The following is a 27417-nucleotide window of genomic DNA, read 5'->3' as shown; positions in this document are numbered from 1 at the left end:
CCCTCAATATTAAGGCTGATCCAGAGCTGCATGTGTGCTTCATCAGAATAATAACAGCAACAATTCCTCGTATTTGTATAATGCTTAATATTTTTCAAAGCACTGTTGTTAAATGTCATCCCCTCCCAAACCGGGTCCAGTGATAGGAAACTGAGAAGAATCTCATTTTCCTCATTAAAATAAAGTAAAAAAATGTTAATATCAGAGGAAATGGAGCTGCCAGTCCCTTGGTTCCACATTCATTAGCAGACGCCTGCTAAAAGTTGCTGAGCTTCCCATTGTGCCGAGCAGTCGTGGATGGTCACATCAGTCTTCTTCCCTCTCCTCGGTTGCTCCAGAGAGTCCCACTGCTTTCTCTTTAGCTCTCCCTCACTGATGGAGGGGTCATCTGTCTGGGGCAGGTGATGAGAAGCATCATGCCGGCTGCCTCTCCTCAAGCGGCCCCTGCCAGCTGTGATCAGTGTTACCAGGCAAAGCCCTCTCAACTGCCCTCTGAATCTGAAACCCTCCTTTGGGTTTTTCCTGTGCTCAGTGCAATCAGTCCAGAGATGTTAGGCCCTCGAAGTTGGCATAGACACAGTCATGATTTTTCACCTGCTAAGTGGCTCTGGGACTTTTTCCAGTCCTCAAGATCTAACAAACCGCACTCTGCAATCACAGCTTTGCTGAAGTCCCGCCACCAGCAAAAGAAGTCAGAACAGGCTCGCCTGGTAGGAGCAGAGCCCACTGGGCTGCTGGGAAGCCTAGCAGAGAGAGCAGGAAGCAGGGCAGCTCCTGAAAGGCTGGAGCAGCATTCTACTGGCATTCACATTTGTTCCATTCTGGACATTACACTGTGTGTGTGACCGTGGCCCAGCTCCAGAGACTTAAAGTGGAGCACACATCTATGTGTTTTTGTGTTTTCCATCTTACTATCCCTAATCCAAGTTTCTTTAAGCTGTGACAATGCTTTAAAAATCTAAGCATTGTTTCAAGACGGTGCTACTCTATGAGATGCCTTTACAGAAGAGCTTTAACCTTATATGTCTTGCTCTCTTCCCTCTACAGCACCATTGGTGCACCTAAAATGTACCTGGGTGCCTTAACAATAGCATGAGCAATTGCCCACTCATCAGATTTCTGGCAGGAGATGTGGTAATCACTAGTGTCAATAGCAAAAGCCTTCTAGCTATCTGCCTTTCAGGTACATGGTGTGGCATACTTAACTGTTTGCTCTGATGTTAGGCATAGCATGGACCTACTTGGTTCAATAAAGAGACAGCAGAAGTGATGTGTGTCATTTCCAAGGGAAAGTCTCACAGCCAGACAATACTTTATCAGCCTGGGCCTGGGTGACTATGAGGAGCAGAGCCTCTGCCCACTGACAATGGACACATCCCATGAATAGGAAAGACACACATATTGTGTTATGCCACTAAGAGCTTTGAGCTGTTAGTTATTGCAGCATAAACTGACCTAACCTGACTACTACCTGGGTGGAGGAGGGACCAACAGGATCTGAAAACCAGCGCCCATCAACTCAGGCAGATGGTTCAGCATTGCAGGAATTTACCTGACCTCCATTGAAGAGGGGGTACAAATGAGCTCAGCAACCCTAATCTGACCAGACAAAGCAGCGGACAGTCACTGCTACCACTATTGCCACACGTCGAAATAATATGCAAAATGTGTGGCTTGCTGTCAAGATAATTCCACTTCCTGAAAGTCTCTCTCATTTTGGAGCGGGCATACATTACACATTTTCTTCACTATATTTTTCAGAAACAAAGGAAGAGAAAAAAGGATCCTGCCAAACAGCATTTATATTTAGCATGCACCATATGCACATGTGCGTTACAGAGTACAAAGACATGTGGCAGTCCCGCCAGATTGAAGTCAGCAGGATAGAGAGCAGGAGATATAATATACAAGTGCGAGACTCTCAGTAGTATAAATGGAGGCATTTCTGAGAACAAAATGGCTCTTTGTGTCTTGACTTCACAAGATTCTTCAGTAGCCACTTCAGAATATTCTAGGGGAGCCTAATCTTTAGATGCAAGGCCATGAGTGAAAGGAGGGCTTGGTGGGCAAAAGGTCTTTGAAGTGGAGTGCAGTTACTTAGGGCCCCTGCAGGTTCTTGCTAATCCACTTTACTACATCCTCCACTACGGAGCTCCATTTGGAATAGGAGGTTTTGTCCTCAGAGTCAAGGAGGGAGAAAATATTTTGAGGGAAAGATGGTGTCTACCAGCATCAAAGTCACACTTAGGAAAACCGAGCACTTCGTGATTACGAAGGGAGCATGAGAATGAACTGCTCAGGCCCTGAAGGGGGAACTGAATCTAGGACACTGCAAATAAGGTAGGAAAAGCAAGCATGTGAATACACAACTGTGTGTGGGAGGGTATTATCGCCATCCCATCAGCTTTAAACCAGCGGGTGAGTGAGAGAAGGAAAGGCCACTGCCCACTCCTGGGTGCCACAAGGAAGGGTTTTCCCTGAACATGTGCCTGGCTGTTCATGGCCCTTTACTCACACCACCCCTAGTGAGTTGGGGTGATTTATCAGGTTGCTGTATTTGGGAGGAAAACTGGCATGCTTAGCTCAGCAACACCATTCCTCCTCCTGGCCTGCCCCAGCCCAGCAGTATGGTGACTTGGGTGGGTAAGTCTACCTATCAGTCTTGTCTCATAGCCATAAAGTCGCATCCTACCATCTGATAGAGGTAATATTTTGGTTCCAGATCTGCCTCTCCTATTCCTCAAATGATTGTTATTCCTTTTCTATTTTTTCTTCTTCAAACTATTCAGAATCATTGGTGGGTAACAGGTGAGACTAAGTGGATTTTTCCACCACTACCAACACACACACCCAAATGGAGTAACCAAGGTGGATTATTTCTTTCCAGGGCCTTAGTCCTGCTAATGGTGCATGTTTTGTGGTCAGAACTCAGTTATTCAAAGGTTACATCTTAGTGAAAACGTGGCATGTTCTTGTTACAATCTGAATATTTGTGTCCCCCCACCTAAAATATATTGTTGAAATCTTAAGCCCAAAGTGGATGTCTTTGGGAGGTGATTAGGTCATGAGGGCAGAGCCGTCATAGATAGAATTAGTGTCCTTATAAAAGATGTCTAAGGGAGCTTATTTCCTCCTTCTACCACATGAGGACACAGCAAGAAGGTGCCATCTGGCAGAAAGTGAGCCCTCACCAGACACCAAATCTGCTGGTTACCTTGATCTTGAACTTCCTCTAGAACTATAAGAAATAAATTTATGTTGTTTAACAATTTCCCATTCTAAGGGGTTTTGCTTTAGCAGCCTGAACAAGTTAAGACAGTTCTAAAGCAAAATTATCTACTCTTAGCTTTGGGGTGTTTTTTCAGTTTTAAGTATAAGAGTTATACCCATTTACATCTGATCTATAGGGTCTCTAATGAGCCTCTACCGAAAAAAAAGACTCCACCCCAGACCACCATCACAGATCAGACTTACATATAGACATGTGTGGGTTTATCCAATGCAGATCAGGTAAAAACAACTTCCTGAGAGAATATATCATGACGGAAGAAGAGAAGTTAGAGCCAGCAATCGATCCTGATTGCGGATGGTGAGTGCTGTTCTTCCAAAACGTACAGTGGCTGATATTGGAACACTTCTAGAAATAGCCTGCCTGGAGGCTTAGATTCACATTAGCAGAGAGGGGCTATGTGTGCAACTTTAAAGAATATATTAATTTCTGTAGTTTGGGAAGGGGGAGCTTAAGATACCTTGATCTGGAGCTTCCTACAGCTGAGCATAGCACATAGGAAGCATTTTTTCATCTCAATTTGCAAATAGAATAATAAGAATCTCCAGCCTTGAGGCACAGTAAGTATGATCCACTTTCACAGACACAGAGATTTCCAGTTCCATTGATATCTACATGGTAGACTGGCACTATCCAAAGTGACGGGCAGAGGTGTATTTAGCCCAGAGAAGCACTCTGTGGAAGAGTGACTCCTGAAGTTATGGAGTTGCAGCCCACCTAGACTGCATCATGCAACAGCCAGAGGTCATCTGTGGAGATATGAGAGCCTCCCTGGGGAGTCCCAGAAGAACCTGGGAGGACAGCACTTCCTGTCCCAGTTCTTGTATTCCTTGGAACCAGCCCAGTGGCACAACCTTAGCCTTTCGTAACAGTTTATAGGAAATTCACTGGTATCTATTTAGATCCAATTTAATGATTCCTTCTCTACTGATATTTTTCTCCCTTATACATTTTATTCCATCTTTGCTAAGAGTGGCCCACCTGCGCCACCCCCATGTTTGACTCACATGGTCTATAAAGCAGAAACCAGAACCACAAAGAGTCACCCCTTCCCCTCCCGCAGCCCTCTTTCCCCCACCTCCTCCATGCATCTCTCAACCCCAGAGGTGAAGCAGCATATGTATCTACTCAAAAGATAAACCATTTCAGGTCACATGTTCATTCTTATTCATACCTTTATAGAGGACTGACCTAAGAGAAAATATAATAAGCTTTTGCCCACATTATGAGAATTTAGAGACCCCAGTAAAAGCACCACTCACAACGCTTCCTTCCCCTTTACAAATGCCTAAAATTCGACTGCAAAAGAATCATTCATTTGGCCTTAAGCTTGATCCCCTAGTAGAATGCAAACAAGAGAATATGTATGGCAGAGACAACTGATAGCCTACCCAATATCCATTCTTTTCCATCTTCACATAACAAACTCCCAGTTTTATTCTGGATGGCAAGGTGCCCACATAACAAAACTAGGAAACCAGCCTTCTTTACAGCCATGGATGTCACATGACACAGTTCTGACCCATGTAGAAAGAATTCTTAAGAAGGGCTTCTAGAAAAACTCTTTAGGGTGGGCCGACTTAGCTGACCTCCTCCCTTTCCAACCTTCCTGCTTTCTCATGCATGAAATATAGATATAATGGTAGGAGCAGGGACCTTTCCCTTTTGGCCACAAGGGAAAGGTCAAGGTCATTAGAGACCTTGAGCCACTGTACCACAGCCATCAGCTATTAGTTCCCAAACCTCTCATTACATGAGAAAAATAAACCCTCATATACTGTGAAGTCCTCTTAGTTACGTCTCTTTTATTAGTAGTAACTGAATGCAATTTATGAGATGCATACATAAAGCATTACCAGAAGCAAGTTTCACCCTTCAGTGAGTAAATTTATCAAATCTTTTCCTTTAAGAAGAAAATATCCAAAGTAAAGGTTGGAAGGAGAAAGGAACTAGGCAGTAAATGCAATGGGTAAACTCTACCCCCTTCACATCCTTGGTAAATACTCAAATTAAGGCAGAATATTATTAGAATAAAAAAAGCAAGGTAAACATAAAATTACAGAACATGAATATACCCTCAAGGAAGCAAAAAATAGCCATGCAAATATACATTAAAGATAGGCCGGGTGCAGTGGCTCATACCTGTAATCCCAGCACTTTGGGAGGCCGAGGCGGGTGGATCACTTGAAGTCAGGAGTTCGAGACCAGCCTGGACAACATGGCAAAACTCTGTCTCTACTAAAAATACAAAATTAGCCAGGTGTGGTGGCACTCGCCTGTAATCGCAGCTACTTAGGAGGCTGAGGCATGAGAATCGCTTGAACCCAGGATGTGGAGGTTGCAGTGAGCCAAGATCATGCCACTGCATTCACACTTGGGTGACAGAAGGAGACACTGTCTCAAAAAAATTAAGGGAAATTAAGAGGAGTAAGCCTTCTAGGCAAAATGACACGAATTCCTCCAACCCATCTATACTGCTTCTGCCAACCCTTTTTCAAGGAGACAGGAAAGGGTTTTCAATCTCCAAGAAATCTTCCTTAGTCAATAATAGAACCTTTCTATATCCTATTATTTTAAAACCTTTCATCCTTGTATTTTTTAGTTGGCTGTTCTTATTATCAAATTATTCAAAACAGAGTTTTATTTGGCCATTTGGCCAGAATCCTCAAACTCTTGGTGATTTCTTGCAGCATTTGACCTGAAGTTACGTGGCCATTTAATATCATCACCATAATTCTCTCAAAAGCACATTTTTGGCTGGCTGTAGTGGCACACCTGGAATCCCAACACTTTGGGAGGCCAAGGCAGGAGGATCACTTGAGCCCAGGAGTTTGAAACCAGTCTCGGCAACATAGCAAAATCCTGTTTCTACAAAAAATAATAATAATAAATTAGCCCAGGATTGTGGCACATGACTTTAGTCCCACCTACTCGGGAGGCCGAGGCAGGAGGATCACTTAAGTCCAAGAATTTGAGGTTACAGTGAGCTATAATTGCACCAGATGGTGCATTTCAGTCCTGGTGCCAGAGTGAAACCCAGCCTCAAAAAAGAAAAAAAAAGTAGTGAGGGGGCAATTTTTTTAAGGTAAACTTCCTTTAATCTACATCCAAGGTCATTTCCTCTGATCAATCTATGCCTTACCTTTTTTTTTTTTTTTTTTTTTTTTTTGAGACAGAGTCTCGCTCTGTCGCCCAGGCTGGAGTGCAGTGGCGCAATCTCCGCTCACTGCAAGCTCCGCCTCCCGGGTTGACACCATTCTCCTGCCTCCGCCTCCCAAGTAGCTGGGACTACAGGTGCCCCCCACTATGCCCGGCTAATTTTTTTGTATTTTTAGTAGAGACGGGGCTTCACCGTGTTAGCCAACATGGTCTCCATCTCCTGACCTCGTGATCCGCCTGTCTCGGCCTCCCAAACTGCTGGGATTACAGGCATGAGCCGCCGCGCCCGGCCCTTTTTTTTTCTTTTTCTTTTTCTTTTTTTTTTTTTTTTTTTTGATGCTGATTCTGAGTTAGGTTCCAGCTATTAGACGTCTAGTAAAATAACCATTAGGCACAAAACAACCCAGGTACATATTTCCGCCCTTCTCACACTGGAAGCCAAAAATAACACCCAAGTAGAATTTATACTTTGTAGCTGAAAAACAAGTCTATTCCTGAGAGGAATATTTGGCTAAGTGAGTATGGTCAACACTCCAATAAAGATCATTGGTTAGATCTATGGATTATCCATTTAATGAATTAAAAACCAAATCCTCAATTAATTTAATTTAATTCAAAATACTTTGGTTAGCATATATACACACTTTTGTTGAGTTTATTCCTATGTGTGAAATTTCTGGGCTATCAGATATGCATACATTAAATATTAGATACTAATAACAGGTTTCCAAGTATTTATACCAGTTTACATTCCCACAGCAACAGTAATAAATTTTTAGTTGCTCTATAGCCTCATCAATAATTGGGATGGTCACTGATTTTTTTGTTCGCTTGTTTTGCTTTGTTTTAGTACTTCTGGTGAACATGTTGTGGTCTCATAGTTTTAATTTGTGATTATGTTACACACTTTTTTAGTGTGTAATGATGTAAAACACCTTTTTCTTATGCTCATTCAGCATTAAGGTATCTCCTTAATACCTGTTCAATCTTTTTCAATGTTCAATCTTTTTCCATTTTCCTATTAGATCACATATCTTTTCCTCTTTTATTTTAGGAGTTCTTTTGATATTCTAGAAATGAGTCCTTTGCAGTATATATGTATTGCAATTATCTTCTATTCTGTGGCTTGCATTTTTATGTCCTTAGTGATGCCTTTTGATGAACAGAGTTTCTTGATTTTAATGAAGAGCAATTTGTCAAATTTTTTCTTTCATGGTTACTGCATATTGTCCTAAGAAATATTTTACTATCCACTAAGACCATGAAGATTTTCTCCTATGTTTTCCTTTAAAAGCTTAATTTTTTAGCTTTCACTTTCAAGTCTATGATTGACTTGGAATTAATTTTGTGCACAATGTGTGGTAGTGGGTCAATTTTCTTTTTTTCCCATATAAACATCTAATTTTCTCAACATCCTTTATTATAAACACATTCTTTTCTCCCACAGAATTGCAGTGGCACCTTTGTCCTAATCAACTGACTGTATATGTATGGGTCTATTCTGCACTCTGTGTGCTCTTCTTTTGGTCTATTTGTCCATTCTTGTATCATACCACACTGTCTTAATTACTGTCGTTTATTAACACGTCTTGAAATCTGGTAGTATATATATCCTTCAACTTTGTTCTTTGTCAAGTATGTCTTTGCTATTCTTGACTCTGAGTTTCCTATAAACTTTAGAATCAGTTTTTCAAGTTCCTCAACCAAACCTTCTGAAATTTTGATAGGGATTGTACTGGATCTATAAATTAATATAGTAAAAACTGACATGCTAACAATATTGAATTGTCAAACCCACAAACATAGTATAACCCTGAATTTATTTAGGCTTATTTATCTCAGTATATTTTGTAGTTTTTTGTAGCAGTCTAACATATCTTTTATTTGACTAATTTCTAATGATTTGATATTTTTATTTTATTATAAATTAAATAATTCCTAATTAAAATAGTTAATTATCTGTTGTCAGCATAAATACAACTGACCTCTATATATTGACTTTAGTAAATTCTCTTATTAATTGCCATAGTTTATCTGTACTCTTTTGTTTCCTATATGCAAATTGTGTAATCTACAAATAATGACAATTTCATTATTTCCTCTCTCATCCTTATGCATTTTACACCTACTTTTAGGTATTTTTATTGACTAGACTCTCTAGTAAAATATTGAAAAGAAGTGATGATATTATGCATCGTTATCTCATTCCTGATCTCACAGGAAAAGCTTTCAATACTTCACCATTAAATATTATATTTACTGTAGATACTTTGTAGATACCTTATCATCAGATTAATTATATAGTTGTACCACAACACAGTCACAGAACTGTTCAGCACATCAGTATTCTTTAGAATCAAAAACTAGAAGCAAACTGAGGACTCATCAACAGTAGAATGGACAGATAAATGTGATATATCCATACAATAGAATACTATACAGCAATATAAAAGGATTCTGTACCCAACAGAATCAATGGTGATTCTTACAGACATAATGCTCAGTGAAAGGATGTGTGTACCTGCTTCATGTAAACCAGCGTCCTTCTGAACCAGGGCACAGCTGTCCTCCTGGGATTCCCCATAGTCCCTAGATCCCTTTGCCTTCTTATTCTCTTTCCCCATGTATTCTTCTTTCTTGGTTTACTCCCCTCTCTTAGTGGCCCATGTTCCTCAATAGTTTTCTTAGAAAATACGTGTGGAAATTACATTTTTTTAGATCTTACATATATGAAATGTATTTATTCTATATTTTTATGTGATTCGTAGTTGGGCTGGATATAGAATTCTAGATTGGAAATCATTTTGAAGGCATTATCCCAACAGGGTTGCTTCTGAGACATCAGAAGAAATTCTGATTCCTGATACTTTGTACATGACCTATTTGTTTTCCTCTTCTCTGGAGATATTTAAGATTCTCTCCTTACCCTCAGTGCACTGAATTTCCCAGTAATATGTTCCTTGCAATCTGGAAGAGCCTACCTAGCACATCCTACAATAGGCAACATAGAGCAAATAGCGTAAATTAGAATTTCAGCACAGATTTTTGCCACCCTCTACAGGTATTTAGGAATATACCAACTTCTGATTTTTACTGCATTTTTACTAGTCTTGTTTCTTTTGATCATTTCCTGGTTGTAGTAGCTTCTAAGCCCCCTTTCCTTCCTCACAAATCATTGAATTGCAAGGAAAGAAAAACTTTGCAATTACTTTTCACTCCTGCTTTTATTTCCCACAATGTGTTTTCTGTCCAAGTGATTGTTCCATTTTCTTCCTTTTATCATGTTTTTTAGGGAATTTGGGGAGAGGATGTTACATTAGTTAGGACTCAGTTGTGAGAGGTAGAAATCCAGCTTGAGCTAGCTTGAGCCAAAAAACAGAGAGGGAGGAATTTACTAGGAGGATATATAATCAAGCCACAGGAAATACAGATTTTGTTGGGCTTTAGAAACAACTAGACCAGGGGCTGAACATCATCTAAATCAAGTATCTACCTCCTGTCTCTGATTTTCTCTGATATCTTTATTATTTTCTCTTGAAGTTTTATCTACATAACAAAAAAATATGGTCACTAATAACTCCAGAGTTCTACAACTAATGACTTTGACTAGCAAAGCACAACTTAGGTGCCCAGTTTTAGATCAATTGACTACAGACAGGGAATTAGGGTCACAGCACAATAATGCCAACATGTAGATAGTAGGGAAGGAGGACAGCTCCCTAATTACAGGTGCTGGTGCTCAGCAGGCAATCCCATAGATGTTTCTTATAATAAACCTTCTTTTCAAGATGTAGGATATAGATGTTGAGATGATGCTTACTGAAGAAGTATCACGCTTCTCTGAGATACTGTGGCCAAATCCTCCATGTGACTAAATGATATTTTGGCATCCAGATCCTACTGGACACAATGCATAGAGAATAGACACCCCAGGCCAGGAACTAGGTTAAATCACTAATATCTGTTTTCCAAATTCATATTGAAAACTCAGTAAATATTATATTTGTGATAGTAAGTGCCCTACTTAGTAAAGACTAGATACAAACATACAGATTTACCTTAATGGACTTGATTAGTAACTAACCAATACCCAAATCCGCAGATAATTTCCCCCCAAACTTCTGTTTCACTGGCTGTGTAGAGTTGACTCAAAAGGCCCAGATAGAAAAGAATGTCTATTCCTTAGTGGACACTGAGCTCCCTGAATATGTTATAATTTCATGCAGGACAACAGAGACCTTCAAAAACTTTAACTCCAACATTAATAAAAGCAGAAGGAATACGATTTTGTGTCACACTTCTTTTACTCATTGTAATTGGAATGCTGGGTTCTTAGATCTTTCTGAATTCTTTTCTGCTTCTCTTAGCATTTCACTCACCTTTTGCTTTGTTCTTGATTCTCTTTTAACTATTGCTTTCTCTTTTTCACTGCTAGCTCTCTTCAACTTTTTGTTGAGATGGTTATCTAAGTGAAAAACAGAATTTCTTCTAAAGAAAGCAAAACTCCAACTTGCAGTTGTGAAAAGTATTTTACACTATTTTTGTATAATTACTTTCGTTTTCTGTAGTGGAGCAGCTGAGAAAAATTGCTCTAATTGTGTAATTTTCTGCAACTACTCTGGGACAAAAATCTTGGTAATTGGATTTTTTTAACTAACAAGTTGTCACAATTGGATAGTTCTTAAACTATTTTGTGCTTATGCTTCAGAAATTTTCAGTGGATGTACAGTATATTTTAAATGTTTTGCATCAGCTCGTGGTCTCAAATTTGATTTAACTTCGAATTTTAAAATAGATTGACAACTCTGATTATACATTGTCTTCACTAAACGGACCTTTGCTAAGTTTCCTAGCATGTTAGTCCCCACCCCACACTCTCCTGTTGCCATGGGAGCAGAAATCCTGGCATGTGCAGCTCCAGCTCCCGAGTGGCTCTGTTTCCCAGAGTGCTTTGCTGTTACTATGGAAATGACTGCCCATTAATCTTGCTGTCCTTTTACTACCAAAGCACCTTTAACTGTCTCAAGCAATCAAGTGATGTTACCTACAGCAGGGAAAGGAAGGAGAAGACTGCTTCCCATTCTACAACTGCAGCACTGATTTTAATCAAGATTTAATCAGGGAGCAGAGAGAACTAAAGCTACTCTAACAGCTCTTTTAAAAATATATAAAGCAGGATCCTTCTTGATACGCAGACAGGTGCCCTTGTTCATTCCCTTGTTTGAGACCTCTGAGAAAACATACTATGTATTTTTAAAGCTACATTTGTGTTTCATAGATATTGCAAAACAGCACAATGGAATCAGAACAAGTGACCACACATTTTTACTGATGAAAAGAATGTAATGCTTACTACAAATTTTCTGAAGAATGTGTTTTTAGGAACAGTCATGAAAACTACCCCCAAAAAATCGCCCTGCTGACTTAAATGAAACCTTATCATCCTATGGAACTTGAGGAGCAGTAAACATGAGTCAAGAGAAAATTAGTTAATGAGTTAAAGATACTTTTATAAACTTTGCATTTTTCTTCTATTACAGGTTAGGCATCTATGAAATTTTAAATTTGACTGTATGGTAATTCGTGCAAAATGAAAGTAGGACTTACTGGTAATTCTAGAAGAATTTTCCAAGTCACCAGAAAGAGTATTGAAAACAAATCTTGGCTGGCCCACCCTGAATCTGAGAGTATCACTGGAAAGATTAGACTGGTTCCGAAACATGACAGATGCCCAATAGCTGATTTTGGAAAATAGGAATATTTAAGTGGTATCAATATATGGGGCATGTGGGGGAAGGATCTAGTTGATGCCTGCAGCACAAAAAGAGGCTGATTTTGCTCTGAAAATAATCAAATGGTATTGATGTTGGGTGAAGAAGAGGGAAAAATCTTGGTGGGGAAATCAACACAAAAGACCGGGAGTATCCCTACCTTTCTAAAGAGCCATAGAAGGCCAGGTGCAGTGGCTCATGCCTGTAATCCCAGCACTTTGGGAGGCTGAGGCATGGATCACTTGAGGCCAGGAGATCGAGAGCAGACCGGCCAACATGGTGAAACACTGTCTCTACTAAAAATACAAAAATTAGCTAGGCATGGTGGCAGGCGCCTGTAATCCTAGCTACTCTGGAGGCTGAGACAGGAGAATTGCTTGAACCTAGCAGGTGGAGGTTGCAGTGAGCCGAGATGGCACCATTGCACTCCAGCCTGGGTGGCAGAGCGAGACTCTGCTTCAAAATAAAATAAAATAAAAAGCCACAGAAGAGGAGTGATCACGACTTTGAGCAATCTACACAAGGTTGCCTATTGCTTTGGCCCTCTGCCCTGCTGGAAGGAAGAAAGGGAGGGAAGGAGAGAGAAGGGAAGAAAGGAGGGAGGGAGGACAGGAAGGAAGGAAGAAAGAAAGAAAGGGAGGGAGAAACAGAGAAGGGAAGGAGAGAGGGAAAGAAGGAAGGAAGGGAGGAAAGGAGGAAATTTTAGGAGATTTGTTCAAATGTCTGATAGGAAAGAATGTATGTCCATAAGCTCACCACTTATACAAAGGTTAGGAAAGCTTTCCCAGAATAACAGATCATGGAGATAGATTAAAATGAGAGGAAAAAAAAAATCAGATTGGTTTAAAACCATCAAAAAAATGTAAAGTGGAAGCTTTTAGCATTTGAACATCATACTATCATCAATCAGCAGCCTGATTGGTTAAGCCTGAGTGCTCTGTCATCCCCTCAATGGTATGTTTCCACTCCGTTTTGGATTAGTTCTAGGATTGCTGTGACAAAGTACCACAAACAGGGTGTCTTACAACAACAGAAATTTATTGGTTCACAGTTCTGGAAGTTAGAAGTCTGAAATCCAGATATGCACAGGGCCGTGCTGCCTCTGAAACCTGTAGGAGAGAATCCTTCCTTGCTCCTTTAGTTGATGATATTGCCAGCAGCCAATGGCATTGCTTGGCATGGAGATGTATCACTCCAATATCTGCCCCCATTATCGCATGGCTGACTTCTCTCGTGTTTCTCCACATCTGCTTCCCTCTGTGTATTCTTGTGTCCAAATTTCCTTCTACCAAAAAATACACCAGTCACATGGGATTAAAAGCCCATCCTTCTACAAAAAACTCAAACAAATTTACAAGAAAAAAACAAACAACCCCATCAACAAGTGGGTGAAGGATATGAACAGGCACTTTTCAAAAGAAGACATTTATGCAGCCAACAGACACATGAGAAAATGCTCACCATCACTGGCCATCAGAGAAATGCAAATCAAAACCACAAGGAGATACCCTCTTACCAGTTAGAGTGGTGATCATTAAAAAGTCAGGAAACAGGTGCTGGAGAGGATGTGGAGAAATAGGAACACTTTTACACTGTTGATGGGACTGTAAACTAGTTCAACCATTGTGGAAGACAGTATGGCGATTCCTCAAGGATCTAAAACTAGAAATACCATTTGACCCAGCCATCCCATTACTGGGTATATACCCAAAGGATTACAAATCATGCTGCTATAAAGACACATGCACACGTATGTTTATTGTGGCACTATTCACAATAGCAAAGACTTGGAACCAACCCAAATGTCCAACAATGATAGACTGGATTAAGAAAATGTGGCACATATACACCATGGAATACTATGCAGCCATAAAAAATGATGAGTTCATGTCCTTTGTAGGGACATGGGTGAAGCTGGAAACCATCATTCTCAGCAAACTATCGCAAGGTGAAAAAACCAAACACTGCATGTTCTCACTCATAGGTGGGAATTGAACAATGAGAACACTTGGACACAGGAAGGGGAACATCACTCACTGGGGCCTGTTATGGGGTGGGGGGAGGGGGCAGGGATAGCATTACTAGATATACCTAATGCTAAATGACGAGTTAATGGGTGCAGCACACCAACATGGCACATGTATACATATGTAACTAACCTGCACGCTGTGCACATGTACCCTAGAACTTAAAGTATAATAAATATATATAATATATAAAAAATTGTAAAAAGCCCATCCTACTCCAACATGATCTTAGCTTCACTAACCACATCAGTAACCACCCTATTTCCAAATAAGATCAAATTCTGAGGTACAGGTGATTGGACTTCAGTATATCTTTTAGGGGGGCACAATTCATGCCATAATACCTTATCTCATAAAGATTATCAGGAGAGTTATACAGAAAAATTAGCGAACAATTATAAAAGTCAGCTATTGGGTATCTTAATTACTTTTGGTCACCTGAATTCCTTCAGTTTGTTGGGGTACAAGTTAATAGAGTCATGTTTATTAAAGCTTAATTTAGTCTTACATCCAGGAGTCTACCCATGACATGACGATGATGATGGTGATGATGATGATGGGGATGGTGAGGATGGTAATCACGGTGGCAGCTAACGCTTACTGAGTGCTCATTATGAGCCAGGTGGTATTCTAAATTCTTCACCTGTATTAATTCATTTATTCCTTATGACCACCCATGAGGAAGTTTCCTATTATTTTCCCCATTTTACAGATGAGGAAAGTGAAGCACAGAGAGGTTAGATGAAGCAGGTCAGCCCGCAGAAATTCCACTACAGCATCTCTATAAGTATAGCCTCCTACTCTGAAGACCTCAATATGATCACACTGTGATACGGTTTGGCTCTGTATCCCCACCCAAATCTCACCTTGGATTGTAATAATCTCCACTTGTCAAGGGTGGGACCACGTGGAGACAACTGAATCATGGGGGGCAGTTTCACGCATGCTGTTCTCATGATAGTGAGTGAGTTCTCACGAGATCTGATGGTTTTATAAGGGGCTTCCCCCCTTAGCTCAGCACACATTTTCTCTCCTGCTGTCCTGTGAAGAGGTAGTGTCCACCATGATTGTAAGTTTCCTCAGACCTCCCCAGCCATGCAGAACTGAGTCAATTAAACCTCTTTTCTTTATCAATTACCCAGTCTTGGGTATTTCTTCATAGCACCATGAAAACAGACTATTACACACTGAAACCTAGAGCTTCCTGACTTAGAGAACAATTTTCACCCACACAACCCCCTAAAATTAATGCAGGATGGAACTACCTAGATGGTCTTTTATATCTTTACATCAGCCCCCATTTCCCTTCCTATATGAAAATGAATATGTACACACCTGCCTACATGTGAGGCAATACACAAGGCATCTTGACTTACACAGGCTGAACCTCAAATGCTATCTCAATGTTATTTTTATACCTGTAGAATGGATCCACTTCATACTAAGTTTAGATATAGGACTGTGAATTCCTTCCCCAATAGGAAAAAAAAAATTTCGAAGTTACTAGCCTAGGAACAATACATTTAAAAGTGTGTATTGTTGTGGATTATTTAGATCTTGAAGAGCCAGAGTGATTTACAGCAATTAAGATATCAAGAGAGACAGATATCATTCTCTTGAGATTTCTTGGATGAATTAGAGGAGCATCCTGATTTCACTTGTTTGTCTGTCCGTGTATTTAATTAGTTCCACCAGGCAACAAAACAAATGCTTTATTGTATACTCATCAGATCTTCAATGTCCTAGGATGACTTTATGTAAAAACAGCCATCTTGAAAAATACAAAATAACATAAATGCACTTGTCTGAGCCTGAATGTTAGGAACAGAAACCCATGTGTAATGTAAACATTTTTTCATAAAATTTAAAAGTTTAACATCATGTGCATTCAATCATAATTAAAAAACAAGTAAGTTGATAAATTATGCAGAAAGCCACCAAATATCCAGAAAGATCAGCCAGAAAGGAATATCAACCATGAGACCCAAACTCCTTTTCCTCTTTTACCCTCAAACTTGGTCTTTTAGGAAAAGGAGGCTGATTGACTAGTAGCGATCTCAACCTTAACTTGACCCATCTCTTTCCCTGGCATCTTACAACTTATGGTAGCAATAAATAAGTATCCACACTTGCTCATATTCTCTCTCTCTCTCTCTCACTCTCTCTCTCTCTCTCTCTCTCACACACACACACACACACAAAATAACCAAACACACCTGCCCCTGTACAAATACCCTGCTGTAGACTCATGCATGTAGACGAGTATATTTTCAGGTAACAACAACAAAAAAAATGGTGCTCCTGAACTTAACATGGAAATAATGTCCACGATTGCAATTGCAGATAATCGTAGACAGCTAAAAAATTGGAAATTGAAAACAATTCATCAATTTCTCAGACCAGGCCTGAATAAATCTCTATAAACCTAAGTAATGTTTAGTCTCATCTTCAAGGGTTTGATGCCTGAATTTCCTGTTTATCCATAAAATGATAGTCCTGTTAAATTAAGACTATCTTTTTTTTTTTTTTGAGACGTGTTCTCACTCTATCACCCAAGCTGGAGTGCAGTGGTACAACCTCAGCTCACCGCAGTCTCAACCTCCCCAGGCTCAGGTGATTCTCCCACCTCAGCCTCCCGAGTAACTGGGACTACAAGGTGTGTGCCACCACACCCAGCTAAATCTCCACCCTTCTTAATGGGGAAAACCATCATACAGCATTTCTGGGTTGGAAGCCCCTTATAGATCCCTCCTTGTCCCTTCCTTTCCACCTTTATCTCTCACCACACAGCCTGCAAATAATAAAGTTTCTCAATTACCTCAAATTTCTAATTGACCTCAAGTAGCCCAGCCCTAATCTAACTTTACTCATCTCCTATTCAAAGGTTCCCATTCCTTATAATAAATACACAATCTCTCAGAGTAAATTATAAACATTTCATGCTTAAAAGTGATGGCAGTCAGAATCAAGAACCTTAATGGAAGGGCAAAATATGGAAGAAAGTCATTAGATTATAGAGAAAGAGAAAACCATCTTTTCCCTATCATTTTTCATTTTTTCATCTAAAGGAGGATTTCTCAAATAATCCTCTACAGTATTTTAAATAATGCTAATATATATCAGAATTTCAACTTTTAGAGATAGAAAACCCCACTACAGTGGCTTAAATGAATAAGGAATTTATTGTCTCAATATTTTTTAAATTTCTTTTTCTTTTTTTTTTAGAGACAAGGTCACCCAGGCTGGAGTGCCGTGGTGTGAGTATAACTCACTGCAGCCTCGAACTCCTGGGCTCAAGTCATCTTCCCACCTTGGCCTCCCAAGGCACTGGGATTACAGATGCATGTCACCACACCCAGCTATTGTCTCAATGAACAAGAAGCCCTGGGGCAGTCAACACAGGCAAGGCAAGACTTGTACAGGGTTGCAGTGCTGCAATCATCACCCTGATTTCACCCAACATTCTGCTCCAACCTTCTTGTAGCAGACGATTTTGGTGTCCCATATCTGTAATTTCAGCCACAGTTGTAGTGGACAGTTTCATGTGAGCTCATGACAGAATCTCGTTTCAAAAATAAGCCACATGGCTTTTTAGTTTCTGCCTCAGGCCTTTCTCCAACTCTGAGAGGAACTTCTTAGTCTTCATGCATGCACTATGTGCAGGGAGGTAAAGCCCCCAGGAGCAACCAACAGTCAAAGAGAAGCAAGCGGACTGGCAATTTTAGGGGGAATTCTGTATGTGTCTTGGGGATCCTGGTAGAACCTAATCCCATTAGTTACAGCATTGACCTCAATAAATGCACCCTGATATTGGCTTTTCCTCCCTTTCTGCCTCACTCTATTTGCTCACATTTGCTTCTGGGATTACCTCCCAAATAAACTACCTGAACTTGAAGTTCTTTTCTCAGGCTCTGTTTCTGAGGGAACAGGAAATAAATTGCTACTGAAATTGGCCCCAGAGAGGCAGAGTTTGAGGACTGGAATTCTTGAACTGGATCGTTCACAGGTGTATAGCCACAGGACCCAATGCTAGTGGTAAGTGGGGTAGAAATAAGCTGTAGCAGAGTGTAACCTGCCAATTATGAAAAGTCTCACCTTTTGTGTATTGGAATAAGAACCAGGTGGAAGGGAAAGTATTTGGTGATGCAGAAGCCCTACATTTAAATGGTGTGGGGGCAGTGGTAATAACAAGGATTGTGGAGTTGGCTGGGTTTTGTTACCTGCCTTGGAAGCCTTAAAGAAAGATAATGACAGATTTGAGAAGCCAATTACTAACTTAGGGCTTGCTGAAAAAAGTCAGAAGGCCTCCATGGCAGCACTTTAAGGGTTCATCTGCTGCAACTGGATGGTTCATTAAGCTAAAATCAGGTTCAGGTTTTAATCATATGGGTTCAGCATTGACAGGTCTTCCATGCTAATGTCAGGGTCCTGAGAGAGAAGTGGGACTCTGGGACCTTGGATGGGGACATTGGAGCACCTGAAAAACATGGCACCTCCCCACCAGATTCCCCTGAAATCAAGCGTCTCTGCCCCTTGCTAGAGGAAAGCAATTGCACCTTGCCTGGAGAATATGCAAAGCTTTGCCTGGGATGAATGCTTTGCAAAATTATGTTTGTCCTCCTTAAGATGAGCCCATGCCTCCCCTCACTGCTTCTGGACCAATAACTGGTCACACAGCCCCAGCAGAGAAATAGTCTCAGCTGTGGAAAGAAACAGCTTGCTCATCAAGAGAACTGCAAGACCACCTGGAGCCAGGGGAACACGTGTGAGAAGGGAACTTAAGATTTTCAGGGAGGGGCAGTGAAGAAAAGGAGAGGGGTCTGAATATAAAACTGAAAGAGAGGTTATAGACACAGGAGCACTCTTACTATGCCTTTATTTTTTTTTAGAGGTGGGGAGCAATGAGATTTTTTTTTTTTTTAAACAGTCTGGCTCTATCACTCAGGTTGGAGTGCTGTGGTGTGATCTTGGCTCCCTGCAGCCTCAACCTCCCTGGGCTCCTGCCATCCTCCCACCTCAGTCTCCCAAGTAGCTGGGACTACAGGCATGCATCACCATGCCCAGCTAATTTTTAAATTTTTGTAGAAGTGGGGTTTCGCCATGTTGCCCAGGCTGGTCTCCAACTCCTGAGCTCAAGCAGTCTACCCACCTCAGCCTCCCAAAGTGCTGGGATTACAGGTGTGAGCCATCATGCCCGGTCATGCCTTTGATCTTAATATACCACTGAGTTGGCCCTTAAAGCTTAGAGATGATATGACCTGTAAGTAAAATGAAATGCCAAAACTGCCTTTCAGAGTATTGAGGAAGGTGTTAGTTCTGTCCCTCTAAAGAACCCTGACTAATACAGATTCTGGTACCAGGAGTGGTTCTAGAAGAACAGAATATTAAGGATGGAGTTCTTTCATTGGTTTTGGAGTTTCTGGAGTTGGCTGCTTAATATGATTAGACCCAAAAATGCTAAGAACTCTACTACTTTTTTGTTTGTTTGTGTGTTTTTGAGATGGAGTCTCGCCCTGTCGCCCAGGCTGGAGTGTAATGGCGTGACCGTGGCTCACTGTAACCCCTGCCTCCTGGGTTCAAACAATTCTCCTGCCTCAGCCTCCCGGGTAGCTGGGATAACAGGCACCTGCCACCATGCCCAGTTAATTTTTGTATTTTTAATAGAGATAGGATTTCACCATGTTGGCCAGGCTGGTCTCAAACTCCTGACCTCGTTATCCGCCCGCCTCAGCCTCGCAAAGTGCTGGGATTACAGGTGTGAGCCACTGTGCCCGGCCCAGGACTCTACTTCTAATAGTTGGCATAAACTGTCTAGGAAGTTATGCAAAATAAATGCATTTGACATTCCTGATTCCCGCTTGTGAGAGGCAAGGAGTTTAGTGACTCTATACATAATACCTTTGACCATATGTGGAGAACCAAAGAACATAATGAAGATGGTTGGTTGCTCCTAAGTTCAGTGGACAAAGTGACGAAAGAAAATGATGAACTCAGGGATTCTGTCTCCTGGCTTCAGAAGCAGATACTGAGCCTCAAATCTGCTAAGATTGCCTTGAGTGAGAGTCTTATCTCCTGTAGAGAAAAAGCTGGAATTGTGGAAAAACAGATACAAGCTCTTATGTGAGTGGCTGACCTGCAACAAAAGGTGCATGCACAGCCTCACCAGCTGTCTACTTGTTAAGGGCACTGATTAGAAAAGAATGGGATCCTGCAACTGGAATGGAGACATGTGGGAGGATCATGATGAAGCTGGGGACACTGAGTATGTCAACTCTGATGAGCCTTTTTGCCAGAAGGAACAGCTTCCCTATCCCCAGTAGTGGCAACATCCCCTCCCCGACCCATGCTGCCATCAGCCTTTCCAACTTTCAGGAAATAAACCTGTGCTGCCTGAGGCAACAATGATGACCTCCCCTGAGGTAGTTGCCAGGCAAAATAATGTTGATTCTCCTCAGGAGCCACCACCAACACCCTCATTTGCTTCTAGACCTATAACTAGACTAAAGTCCTGGTGGGCCCCTAGAGGTGAGGTTGAGTGTGACCCATGAGGGGATCTGCCACACTCGAAAAGAACTGTTTGAGTTCTCTATATAAACAGCAATCTGGAGAACAGGCATGGGAACAGATATTAAGGGTATGGGATAATGGTGGAAGGAATATAGAGTTGGATCAGGCTGAATTTATTTGGGCCCGCTAAGTAGGGACTCTGCTTTTAATGTTGCAGCTTGGGGAGTTAAAAAAGGTTCTAATAGTTTATTTACTTGGTTAGCTGAAACATGGATTAAAAGATGGCCCATTGTGAGCAAGCTGGAAATGCCTGATCTCCCTTGGTTTAATGTAGAGGAAGAGATCCAAAGGCTTAGGGAGATTGGGGTGGTAGAGTGGATTAGTCACTTTAGGCCTATTCATCCCAGCTGGGAGGGTCCAGAAGCTATATCCTTGACCAATGCCTTGTGAAGTAGATTTGTGAGGGCAGCACCTGCATCTTTGAAGAGCCCTGTGATTGCTCTTCTCTGTATGTCAGATCTAACAGTGGAAACCACAGTCACTCAACTACACAACTTAAATACAGTGGGAATAATTGAGTTGCGAGGTGGCAGGGGCCAGGTGGCAGCACTCAACAGTCAAAGGCAAGGTGGGCATACCTACTGTAATGGACAGCAGAGGCAAAGCAGCAATCAGAATAGTCTGACTCGTGTAGAGCTGTGGCACTGTGTAGAGCTGTGGCATTGGCTAATTAATCACAGTGTTCCTAGAAGTGAAATTGATAGACAGCCTACTGCATTCCGACTTAATTTATACAAACAGAAAACTTATAGGTCAAATGGACAAAAGAATAATTTGAATTATAAAACCAGAGAACCACAGTCCCTCAATCAGTTTCCAGACTTGAGCCAGTTTACAGACCCAGAAGCCCTTGAATAAAGGGGAAGCGGGTCCCCTTGAGGAAGGACCCTACTACATTACTGACAATTTGTGCTGTGAATCTTTCTCCCATCTTTCCCCAAGGAAACCTCCAGCCTTTTACCAAGGTAACTGTGCACTGGAGAAAGAAATGATCAGACATTTCAGGGACTACTGGACACTGGCTCTGAGCTGATGTTAATTCCAGGAAATCCAAAATGTCATGGTAGTCCTTCAGTTAAAGTAGGGGCTTATGGAGGTCAGGTAATTGATGGAGTTTTAGCTCAGGTCTGACTTACAGTGGGTCCAGCAGGTCTCTGGTCTCATCCTGTGGTAATTTCCCCAGTGCCAGAATGCATAATCGGCATAGACATACTTAGCAGCTGGCAGAACTGCCACATTGGCTCCCTGACTGGTTGGTTGAGGGCTACTATAGTGGGAAAGGTCAAATGAAAGCCATTAAGGCTGCCTCTACCTACAAAAATAGTAAATGAAAAACAATATCGCATCCCTGGAAGGACTGCAGAGATTAGTGCCCATCAAGGGCCTGAAAGACTCAGAGGTGGTGATTCCCACCACATCCCCATTCAACTCTCCCATCTGGCCTGTGCAGAAGAAAAATGGATCTTGGAGGATGACAGTGGATTACTGTAAGCTTAACCAAGTGGTGACTCCAATTGCAGCTGCTGTACCAGATGTAGTTTCATTGCTTGAGCAAATTAACATATCTCATGGTACCTGGTATGCAGCATTGACTTGGCAAATGTCTTTTTCTCCATTCCTGTCCATAAGGCCCACCAGAAGCAATTTGCCTTCAGCTGGCAAGGCCAACAATACACCTTTACTGTCCTACCTCAGGGGTATATCAGCTCTCCAGCTTTGTGTCATAATCTTATTCGGAGAGACCTTGGTTGCTTTTTGCTTCTGTAAGATATCACACTGATCTATTACATTGATGACATTATGCTGATTGGATCTGGTGAGCAAGAAGTAGCAAACACACTGGACTTATTAGTGACATATTTGAGTGGCAGAGGATGGGAAATAAATCTGACTAAAATTCAGGGACCTTCTACCTCAGTAAAATTTCTAGGGGTCCAGTGATGTGGGGCCTGTTAAGATATTCCTTCTAAGGTGAAGAGTATGTTGCTGCATTTGACCCCTCCTACAACCAAGAAAGAGGCACAACACCTAGTGGGCCTATTTAGACTTTGGAGGCAACATTCCTCACTGGGCCATGTTACTCTGCCTATTTATTGAGTGACCTGAAAGGCTGCCTGTTTTGAGTGGGGTCCAGAACAGGAGAAGGCTCTGCAACAGGTCCAGGCTACTGTGCAAGCCGCCCTGCCACTTGGGCCATATGACCCAGCAGATCCAATGGTGCTTGAGGTTTCAGTGGCAGATAGGGATGCTGTTTGGAGCCTTTGGCGGGTCCCCCATAGGTGAATCACAGCAGAGGCTTCTGGGATTTTGGAGCAAGGCCCTGCCATTTTCTGCAGATAACTACTCTTCTTTTGAGAGACAGCTCTTGGCCTGTTACTGGGCTTTGGTGGAAACTGAACATTTAACTATGGGTCATCAAGTCACCATGCAGTCTGAACTGCCTATCATGAACTGGGTGATTTCTGACCCATCTAGCCATAAAGTGGGTCATGCACAGCAGCATTCTATCACCAAATGGAAGTGGTATATACGTGATCGGGCTTGAGCAGATCCTGAAGGCACAAGTAAGTTACATGAGGAAAGGGCTCAAATGCCCAAGGTCTCCACTTCTGCCACCCTTCCTTCTCTCCCCCAGCCTGCACCAATGGCCTTGTGGGGAGTTCCTTATGATCAGCTGACAGAGGAAGAGAAGACTAGGGCCTGGTTCACAGGTGATTCTGCATGATATGCAAGCACCACCCGAAAGTGGTTGGCTGCAGTACTACAGCCCCTTTCTAGTACATCCCTGAAGGACAGTGGTGAAAGGAAATCTTCCCAGTGGGCAGAATTTCAAGCAGTGCACCTGGCTGTGCACTTTGCAAGGAAGGAGAAATGGCCAGATGTGTGATTATAAACTGATTCATGGGGTGTAGCCAATGGTTTGGCTGGATGGTCAGGGACTTGGAAGAAGCATGATTGGAAAATTGGTTACACAGAAATTTGGGGAAGAGGTATGTGGCTGGACTTCTCTGAGTGGCTAAAAACTGTGAAGATATTTGTATCCCATGTGAGTGCTCACCAATGGTTGACCTCAGCAGAGGAAGATTTTAATAATCAAGTCGATAGGATGACCCGTACTGTGGACGCCACTCAGCCTTTTTCCCCAGCCACCCCTGTCATCGTACAATGGGCCCATGAACAAAGTGGCCATGGTGGCAGGGGCGGAGGTTATGCCTGGGCTCAGCAACATGGACTTCACTTACCAAGGCTGACCTGGCTACAGCCACCAATTTGCCAGCAGCAGAGACCAATACTAAGCACTCAATATGGCAGCATTCCTTGGGGTGATCAGCTACCTGGTGGCGGGTTGATTATGTTGGACCTCTTCCATCATGGAAAGGCAGAGGTTTGTCCTCACTGGAATAGACGCTTACTCTGGATGTGGGTTTGCCTATCCAGCACACAATGCTTCTGCCGAAACTACCATCAATGGACTCACAGAAAGCCTTATCCACCGTCATGGTATTCCACACAGCATTGCCTCTGACCAAGGCACTCACTTTATGGCTAAAGAAGTGTGGCAGTGGGCTCATGCTCATGGAATTCACTGGTGTTACCTTGTTCCTCATCATCCTGAAGCAGCTGGATTGACAGAATGGTGGAATGGCCTTTTGGAGTCACGATTATAATGCCAATTAGGTGACAATACTTTGCAGGGCTGGGCTAGAATTCTCCAGAAGGCTGTGTATGCTCTGAATCAGCGTCCAATGTATGGTACTGTTTCTCCCATAGCCAGGATTCATGGGTCCAGGAATCAAGGGGTAGAAGTAAAAGTGGCATCACTCACCGTCAACCCTAGTGATCCACTAGCAAAATTTTGCTTCCTGTTTCCACGACATTACGTTCTCCTGGCCTAGAGGTCTTAGTTCCAGAGGGAGGAACACTGCCCCCAGGAGACACAACAATGATTCCATTAAACTGGAAGTTAAGATTGCCACCTGAACACTTTGGGCTCCTCTTACCTTTAAGTCAACAGGCTAAGAAGGGTGTTACAGTGTTGGCTGGGGTGACTGACCCAACTATCAAGATGAAATCAGTCTACTACTCATGACAGATGTAAGGAAGAGCATGCATGGAATACAGGAGACTCACTGGGGCATCTCTTAATATTACCATGTCCTGTGATTGAGGTCAATGGGAAACTACAACAGCCCAATCCAGGCAGGACTACAAATCGCCCAGACCCCTCAGGAATGAAGGTTTGGGTCACTCCACCAGGAAAAAAACCACGACCTGCTGAGGTGTTTGCTGAAGGCAAAGGGAATACAGAATGGGTAGTAGAAGAAGGTAGTCATCAATACCAGCTATGACCACGTGACCAGCTGCAGAAACGAGGACTGTAACTGTCATGAGTATTTCCTCCTTCTTTTGTTAAAAACATGTTTTTGCATATATACCTTTGCACTAAGAAAATATCTTCATTTTATTTCATTTTCCTTTATCATGTGGCGTAAGATTTATTTACTTCACATCAGCATTTAAGTATTGGTAACTTTATATAACAGTATTTAGGTTGGGGATTGGTGCATTTCTGGATGTATGAAGGATAGTTGTATCATGTTAGGCATAATTATGACCTTATTATTGTCTTTATTTGAAGATTGTGATCTCAGGAGATATGCATGGGTTCAAGTTGACAAGGGGTGGACTTGTGATGGTTAATACTGTCAACTTGATTGGATTGAAGGATGCAAAATACTGATCCTGGCTGTGTCTGTGAGGGTGTTGCCAAAGGATATTAACATTTGAGTCAGTGGACTGGGGAAGGCAGACCCACCCTTAATCTGGTGGGCACAATCTAATCGGCTGCCAGCGAATATAAAGCAGGCAGAAAAACTTGAAGAGGTGAGACTGGCCTAGCCTCCCAGCCTACATCTTTCTCCCATGCTGGATGCTTCCTGCCCTCAAACATCAGGCTCCAGGTTCTTCAGTTTTGAGACTCAGACTGGCTCTCCTTGCTCCTCAAGCTTGCAGACAGCCTACTGTGGGACCTTGTGATCGTGTAAGTTAAAACTTAATAAATTCATATATATGCATAGATATTCTATTAGAGAACCCAGACTAATATAGTGGCATACCCAAACATTTCACTTTGAGGAATGATGAATAAAGGGATGATAAATATAGAGTCTGAGCTGGCAGTGGCACCAGGGAACATTAACGAAGTGTGGACTCTCAGAGGTCAGGTGGTAAATGGAGTCCTAACCTAAGTGAATTTTATACTGCGTCCCACGAGTCCAAGGACCCAGCCCATGGCTCTTCCCCAGATCCTGAGTACATAATTAGTATAGATATCTTAGCAGCTACAGAACCTTATATTGGCTTCATGACTTGTGGAATAAGAGTAATTATGGCAGGAAAGGCCAGAAGGATGCCCCTGATATTGCCCTCCAAATGAAAATAGTAAATTAGAAGCAATCCCACACCTTAGGGTGAGTTACAGAAGTTAGTGCCACCCTCAATGTCTTGAGACATTCCACCCTGGAAGGAGAAGAGATTTGCTCTTAGCAGAAATAAAACCTACTCTATATGTGTTTGCCTTCCCTACCCACTATCAAGGGCTTTTAGAATTCCCGATTTACCTCCTCACACCATTGTCTTTGATGAAAGGACACATTTTCTAGCAAAGGATGTGTGTCAGTGAGAAGGGTATGTGACTGTAACATCCGTGTATCCTACCATAAACCACCTCACCCAGAAGCAGCAGATCTGATAGAATGTTTGAACAGACTATTAAAACATTCGGATAAGATGTCTGTCCAGAGACAAAACCCTCTAGGTTGGAGAGCTCTCTCGGATGCACTGAACCAACCACTGATACACGGTGCTGCATCTACCATCGCTAAAATACACAGTGTGATGGTTAATATTGAGTGTCAACTTGATTGGATTGAAGGATGCAAAGTATTGTTCCTGGGTGTGTCTGTGAGGGTGTTGCTAAAGGAGATTAACATTTGAGTCAGTGGACTGGGAGAGGCAGACCCACCCTCAATCTGGGTGGTCACCACCTAATCAGCTGCCAGCATGGCTAGAATAAAAGCAGGCAGAGGAACATGGAAGGACTAGACTAGTTAAGTCTTCTGGCCTCCATCTTTCTCCCGTGCTGGATGCTTCCTGCCCTCAAACATCGGACATCAGGTTTTTCAGCTTTTGGACTTGTGGATCCACACCAGAGGTTTGCCAGGGGCTCTTGAACCTTTGACCACAGACTCAAGGCTGCACCATCAGCTTCCTTACTTTTGAGGTTTTGGGACTCAGACTGGCTTCCTTGCTCCTCAGCTGGCCTATTGTGGGACTTTACCTTGTGATCATGTGAGTCAATACTCCTTTATAAACTCATATATATACATACATATATATATATACACACACATATATATACATATATATACACATATGTATATATATATGGGAGTTTGTTGTAAAATTTATATATTTTTATATATATATATGGGAGTTTATTAATATCTCCTATTAGTTCTCCTCTAGAGAAACCTAATATACACAGGCTCAGGGATGAAGAGATGGAAGTAAAATTGGCCCTTCTCACCATTGCTCACAGTAA

At 41.9% G+C, this 27417-nt stretch overlaps 1 pseudogene; it reads left to right on the top strand.

Moving 5' to 3' along the window:
* Positions 1-416: 416 nt before the first annotated feature.
* Positions 417-25195, top strand: LOC134730474 (uncharacterized; annotated as a pseudogene).
* Positions 25196-27417: the final 2222 nt, after the last annotated feature.

This window comes from Pan paniscus, chromosome 4, assembly GCF_029289425.2.
Source record: "Pan paniscus chromosome 4, NHGRI_mPanPan1-v2.0_pri, whole genome shotgun sequence".
NCBI classification, from domain to species: domain Eukaryota; kingdom Metazoa; phylum Chordata; class Mammalia; order Primates; family Hominidae; genus Pan; species Pan paniscus.
The sequence above is the reverse complement of the archived record's forward strand: the minus strand, read 5'-3'. Positions and strand labels throughout refer to the sequence as shown.